General features: G+C 31.8%; 1 long non-coding RNA gene across 2 annotated transcripts; it reads right to left on the bottom strand.

The window, feature by feature from the left end:
* Window positions 1–878: 878 nt before the first annotated feature.
* Window positions 879–7,083, bottom strand: LOC143057244 (uncharacterized). Of its 2 annotated transcripts, XR_012972680.1 has the most exons (4): window positions 7,000–7,083; window positions 3,479–3,570; window positions 2,839–2,966; window positions 879–993 (listed from the first exon to the last, which is right to left on the bottom strand). It is a non-coding gene; the product is annotated as an uncharacterized LOC143057244 (long non-coding RNA). The 2 variants fall into 2 exon arrangements; XR_012972679.1 differs by lacking the exon at window positions 7,000–7,083 and having other exon boundaries at window positions 3,479–3,774.
* Window positions 7,084–7,312: the final 229 nt, after the last annotated feature.

Below are 7,312 nucleotides of genomic sequence, written 5' to 3'. Positions count from 1 at the left end.
AACTGTCTAAAAATTGTCAAATCTTCAAATATCAAAGCATAGAAGTTTCTTAATATGTTGATAATTTGGTTGATATAAATGACAATATGGTCATTAATACATTTTTGGGTGCATTTTCTAAATAAATATCCGAATGAAGGTGAAAATCGTCGAAGAAAAATGTTTTACGATTTTTCAACACATCAATATTATATTTATTTCGACGTTTGTAGTCTTAAATCACATAGGACACCACTTTGACTAATGTAGACAAAAAAAAGAAAGTTGAAGATTTTGTTTTTATTAATTTCCATCATTTAAACGGAAATTCATCAATAACAACATATCGATTCAGATAAAAACAAATGTCTTTGATCTAAAGGAGGGAAATTTCAAGAATGGCTCTACCTTATAGATCATACGTGAATTGAATATGAACGTCAAACATGTCTAGGGATTTGCATTCTAAAATGTTTTATTACTTATGAATAGAAAATATTTGGAGACACTATCAAAAAAGGGGCAGAATTCAGATTATTAAGAAGGGAAAAGTAACTGGTGATATACATATTTTATTCTAAACCTCAGTCCTACTTTCATAATCGTAAATTTTCTGGTGTATTTTCTTATTCGCTAAACCAGCTTTCATTTCTGATTGTAAAACATTTTTGTTTGCAACCAAGTCCACTTAGCATATAATACATTTGTTTACATAACTGCATATTTTATATCACGACTATTGCCTTATAGAAAGCATGATATGCTTATCTGTTTAAAGCATATGCTATCGTCTTGGTTGTGGTTGGCTCATGTTGGTCATTTTTTTATTTGTCTACATCGTGTTTTGTAACTGTTTGTCTTTTAATGGTTTTACTTTTTTTAACATTGCATTTTCAGTTTGTTTTCAGCTTAGTATATTATTCAATATTCACCAGAAGGTTTACCAAATCCTCTTTTGTATGTATTCCAATCCCTGTCAAATGTTTCCCTGCCATCAAATCTTCTTTGGACTATCTTAACAATTAAAATAACATTATTCTAAATTTAGGGTAACTCAAACATTTATTAAAATAATACCTCATTCGTTTGCCTTCTTTATTAATATTCGTGGCATTGCCACTGCATCTCAAATATCCTAGTTAACTTGGCATTAAGAATGCTCACAAACAAGACGGTCTGGTTCATATCTTAATAAACTAACTACGTTAACAGGGAAGAGTTTCAAACCCTAAACAAGATCATGAGGAAAACAAATATAATCTGCACTACAGGCGTATACGGTCACCATATCTACCAGATTGGGCAGTGAGTTGGGGTTTTTTTTGTGTAAAAATTAAAAAAAAATCATTTTTTGCGGTCTTATTGATTTAACTGGAGTCAAGATTTGTATGGCAGTTGATCCATGCAGAGCAGAAGTCGCTAGTAATAACAAGTCTCGCTTTATTTAAAATTCGTATTTAGTTCCTTCATTTTTTTTTTCTTGGAATATATATTCAAATGGATTAACGAGATTTTATCATGGGTAAAGGAGTAGGTCCGGTAAGGACCGATTTTGGCCTCAAATTCCAGGTTTATCTAACGAAAGATTTTGGACACTTTTAAACACTTCAGTGTCTATTTCAATTGATTCAATTAGTTTATGTGAAAGATTATAACTGATGTAGTCATTAAAACGCTCCGATTCAAGCTTAAATAAGAAAAATCTATCAAATATGCAAAAAACGTCACTTTTCAGTTGGTTTTTGTCAAAAATGAAAGTTGCCGCACCCGTGTTCATCCTCAACCTTTATATATGTTATGTAACAATTACAATTATTATTTCAATATTATGAATGAACACGAATGCGGCTACTTTCATTTAAGCCGGAAACCATCTAAAATTTAACTAAAATGCTAAAATTGTGAAGATTTCAGTAATTTAGCATGACTTAATGATGTTAGTACCCGATATATGTGCATTGTTGTGTCAAAACAGCCCATATTTGTGTAGCAGTATCATTCTTCTTTCCATTAAAAAGCTAACAGATTACATTTTCACAATTTTGTAAAACTGCTATATTTTGGGGCCAAAAAGGGGTCTTACTGAAACAACTCCTTTCTGTTACCTCTTTTAGATCATATAAACAACAATGAAATTTGCACGTTAACCATGTCATTTGTCATAGCTACAACCCTACCCTCGAACTGCTTAAAACCCACCTTATTCGACATAATTTTCTAGGACTATTACTTGTCTTCTTCCATTTGCTATTGTGTTGTCTACGATATATGTGTTTGATTGTAGCCCTCAGTATCGATTTCCATTTTTAACATCGAAATATACCCAATAAATATCGTTAGATTCAAAGGAAGACTGTTCCTGTTTCTTTTGCAACCGGCAAATACATCAGAATCGAAGGAATTGTTATCAACCTTTGGTCGATACGTCTGTTGGTAGACTGTCAGTCCCTGAGGGTATCATCAGCTCTTTAAATATTAACTTTTTAAACTTGATATTTCACATGGGTTTATTCGAACTTGTATGTCTTGGTTCTGAGGTGTCATGGTAATCGCAGCCTTGCTGATGAAGCAATATATATATGAAACAAACCTTTTTAGAAATGTCCATTTATGAATTTTGATATTATAAAGAAACTAAGGGTTCAACTCCCTCAGCCAAAGTTGCCCTTAGATGAATTTGGCTATTGTTAAGTTTTTTGTTTGTCAGATAGCATTTCAACTGCTTCAATTTATATGCATCCGCGTCTTATGAATATTCTGCTTTGAGCGTTCCTGTGGAAATTAAATCTAAAAAAAGTGCTTTCAAAACATTAAATTATTTAACGTGTTGTTTTCATTTTTGGGGAAAAAAGTTCTCACCGTCCATCCTCCCTCTTGATAGTCCATGTCACAGAAAACTATTAAACTATTGTTTAGTTTTGGGAAAATAGTATAGACACCACTCTTCTTCCCAACTTGATCGCTGCAATCCTTCGGTATCGGCCCATCTACATACCAAGTAAAAATGCTATTATGAATATGTTGGGTTGCATATTGGTATATTTGCCGACAAATCCAAATTGAAAGTAAACATTATCAATATTATTGAAAATAAAATCTGTTTTGTTGATATTTTACATTTGTGTATTCCAATTGTATGTCTTGATTCTAATTAGTCGTAGCAATCTCAGTTTGGCAGATAAAGCAATATGATTGCCCATTTAGTAAACCGCATTTAAAAACCACGTGATACGTCTTATCATGTTAATAACGAATAGTGATGCTAAGGTGGTGGTATCTACTGGGATGCAATTACACAATCTTTTTACATTTCTTGTCTCGGTCAGCATTTGAACTCTTAATGTGTTTTATAAAAGTATAAGATGGTTCTGGAAATTTTAAAGAAGAAATCATATTAATGTTATGACGGTGTTCATTTTTTTTATGGTTGACATTTTGTGTATTTGCTTTTGGCTCTTTTTGACAAAAGTATATTCCCTTGCCATTCAATCATTATTACTTGCATGCTGTAAGACATTTCTGTATTTCTCCGTCATACACACATTTCTCGCCGTCGTTACACGGGTGGTCTTTACATCTACCAGCAATACTCTGCAATAATTCCACATGTTCATCAAATTTAATAGTATCGCAGCCTCACACTTTTAGGTGGAATAATTGTGTATGTATTGTTATTTGTTTTATAGCTTAATTTTAATTGGCTCAATATTCAATGTAAAATAGTTTTGGCTACTGCTTTTATATAGTGTTCGTGTGCATTTCATTAACGGCCTTATTAAGGAATGTAAAGTACTTGTTGCCTTATATATTTATCCGTCTTTTTCGCTAAATAGACTTCGAAACTTCGGAACAAATGTTACATTTATTACTGCTTAATTCGACGGTTGCATTTGTTTATATCAATTCGTAATGTCATGTTATGAATTATAATCGAAATGTAGTCGTACTCCTTTGCGTTAAATTCTCAGTTTTGTTTTAAGCATTGCAGCAAATAAAATCGTTACAAATATCAGTATAGCAGCTTCACATGCGTAATTTTAGGTGAATTAATTTTGTAGGTAGTGTAACTGGTTCTATATAGCTTATTATAATTGACTCGAAATTCAATGTAAATATTGGCTACTTCTTTTACATGGTGTTTATGTGCTTTTTTGTCGCTGTGTTGAATAACCATTGCTGGCCATTAATTGTAGTATAATTGAAAACGCGCAGAACATAACAGAAAAGAGTCTGTGCATATATGTTCAATTGAAATTTAAGCTAGGGGTTTCTTTTCAGCTATACTGTGAGTAATTTTGGGTGTAAATTAAATAGGATCTGATGTGAAAATTCGGTCTTTCCAAAACGATAACCAACTGTTGGTGTTCCAGACCATATACGTATATTTGTACGGTCGGACCGTATGAGTATACGCGTATGGTGCAGTACGAGCTGACCATACATGTAATGGGGTCATATGCCATTGGGTTGAATTTAAATAAACATTTATCACAATCTTTATTTTTAGTTTTACAAATTGTTATTATTTCAATTATTAGTAGATGGATAAAATGAACAAACGAACAATTGAAATTAAATATTTGTTTAATTGTACATCTGAATCCTATTTTGGTACTCTCACACAAGGTCACACTTGCTACCACAAGTAACGTAATATTTTTCTACGTTTACATGTTTTCAGTTCATGCATGCCAAGGGTATGTCAAAGAACGTCTCGTCCTTTTTCTAAAAAAGTTCAGCGGAAGGTACCCAGAACTTGTTGATAAATATCCCGTTTCAACTTCACAAATAATACACGATGGTCTTGAAGTATAGATTTCGCGTACTGACGTTGTTTATCATCTTAATAACGTGTTATATTATTCTTTTATTTGTCTTTATTAATATTACTTTTACTGTTAAGTCTGTACCTATGTATCTTGTCATACTTTGAATGACAAAATTATTTTATTTATTAATAGTACTTTTACTGTTGACCCACTTTTTTGTGATATACATTTGACGTGTCTCTGTATCATGTATCACGTCATACTTTGAACCACACTATTATTTTATTTATTATTACTTTATACTGTTTAGTCAGTTTTTGTTATATCTATTTTGCGTGACTGTATTTATGCATCCCGTCATACTTTGAACGACAAAATTATTTCATGTCTACCTGTGCGAATTTCAAAACGCGCAATTTTACACTAGTATTTAAAACCCTCCTTCCTTGATGGATGCATTTTACATAGACAAATAAAATCGTATAATATAATAAAAATGAGGATGTTAATTTGATGTGTGCTTCTTTGTTACATTTGTTGTTTTTATAGTGATTAATATGATAACACAATGTTGACTGCTATACCCCTATTTTTGACATTTTTGACTATTGTGTCTGTTTGTTTTGTTCAAGCATCGGTGACAATATAATGGAATGTGATACGACTGTCATACAAGTGAGAAGTTTAGCTAGCTATAAAACCAGGTTCAATCCACCATTTTCTACATTTGAAAATGCCTGTACCAAGTCAGGAATATGACAGTTCTTGTCCATTCGGTTTTGATGCGTTTTGTTATTTGATTTTGCCATGTGATTATGGACTTTCCGAATTGATTTTCCTCTGAGTTCAGTATTTTTGTGATTTTACTTTTTCCTTTGGATTTGCCTTTTTTTTTGTAAAGTTGCTAAATATTCTAAAACAATTCTCCTCCGACATTATCTTTAATAACGTTATCTTCGATTTCAGTGATCATAATTCAATTAAGGTATTACTGGTCGATATGCTAAATACAAGAGGTTAACAGATTTAATTAGCGTAAATGTTTGAAATAGTCAAAATATAAAGTTTTTATTTCAATTACCATTGATTTTTTTTTATATTAATTGGAGAGCTAAGTTATGTTTATCTGTTATATACATTTGTATCTAATAAACTTGACCAACTTCCTAATATTAGTCCGACCGAATGAGTATTTTGAAAAAAGTACGCATACGGTCCAGACCGTACGCGTACGATCCAAATACTCATACGGTCTGAAACATCTATACAATATTCCAAGTTCATAACTGTCCCTATTCTAAAATTGTGGCCAATAGAGAAAACCGATATGATCATCTATTTTATCAGGTCCAATGCTTTGAACAAAACTGTGACAATGTCGACGCAAAACATTACCACTACATTTCAGTTATAATTTATAATATAAATAACGAATGCACGTTAATAGAAAATATATTTATATGGAACGGTTGAACTAAGCAGCTGTGAGTTTACCATTTCTCCAAAAGTCTATTAAACCAAAAAGACGGATAGATATATAGGCAACAAGTACTTCAAATACCTCTAGATATACTGTATTGTCTAAAGAAAAAGGTTAGGCACCATTTGAATTATATATTATTTTTATGTCCAAATCTCAAAAATCATTCATAAGGAAGTCATTATAACATAGCTTCGTTTTGAAACATTTAAAAGGCTGTCAAAACTCATAGTCATATTAAGAGTTATATGATCAAACAGAGGACTGAAAGAAATACTAGTTACCAAATTCACTAAAAATATATCTTGCCAAGGTATAAGAACCTTATTTTATAAATAACGTCATCAACAAGAATTTTTGAAAAGTGTGTAATAAATCATGTCAAAGTCTATCGATTATTGCACTTTTGAGAAAGCGTCTGAAGATTTCGAATATCTTCTCTAGTTTGCATCTCAACTTGATGTTCTTCTGTTTAACATTGAACAAAATACATGTAAACATACTATGAATTTAATTTATAAAAATAGACTCACCAATTGTATTTAAAACAACGAATTTAATTTTCATTTAACGTACATGTAGCAAGTCTAACAACATTCTTAGTTTTTTTCAGACTCTTTATTTTGTTATATTCCTATAGGTTACGTTCACTTCTGAAGACAAAATAAGTGAACCAAAGAAAGGGCAAGTTGTCCAAATCTTTTGATTAATTCATTTCTGTATATTGATTCATACTGTTAGATTTGTTCATACCTTTAAATTAATTCATACCTTTGACCATTTAGAGACATCAGTATATACACAGTCAGTCTCTGGTGTAAAGTCTTCAGACAACCCAACGATATCACACAAAGGCCAGTGACTTCTATAGTTGACACCCTTACATTGGGATATCACACAAAGGCCAGTGACTTCTATAGTTGACACCCTTACATTGGGATATCACACAAAGGCCAGTGACTTCTATAGTTGACACCCTTACATTGGGATATCACACAAAGGCCAGTGACTTCTATAGTTGTACCCTTACATTGTGATGTCACCATATCACACAAAGGCCAGTGACTTCTATAGTTGGTAGCCT

Source organism: Mytilus galloprovincialis, chromosome 13, assembly GCF_965363235.1.
Source record: "Mytilus galloprovincialis chromosome 13, xbMytGall1.hap1.1, whole genome shotgun sequence".
NCBI lineage: Eukaryota > Metazoa > Mollusca > Bivalvia > Mytilida > Mytilidae > Mytilus > Mytilus galloprovincialis.
Note: the sequence above shows the minus strand (reverse complement) of the source record. Positions and strands in the feature narration are given on the sequence as shown.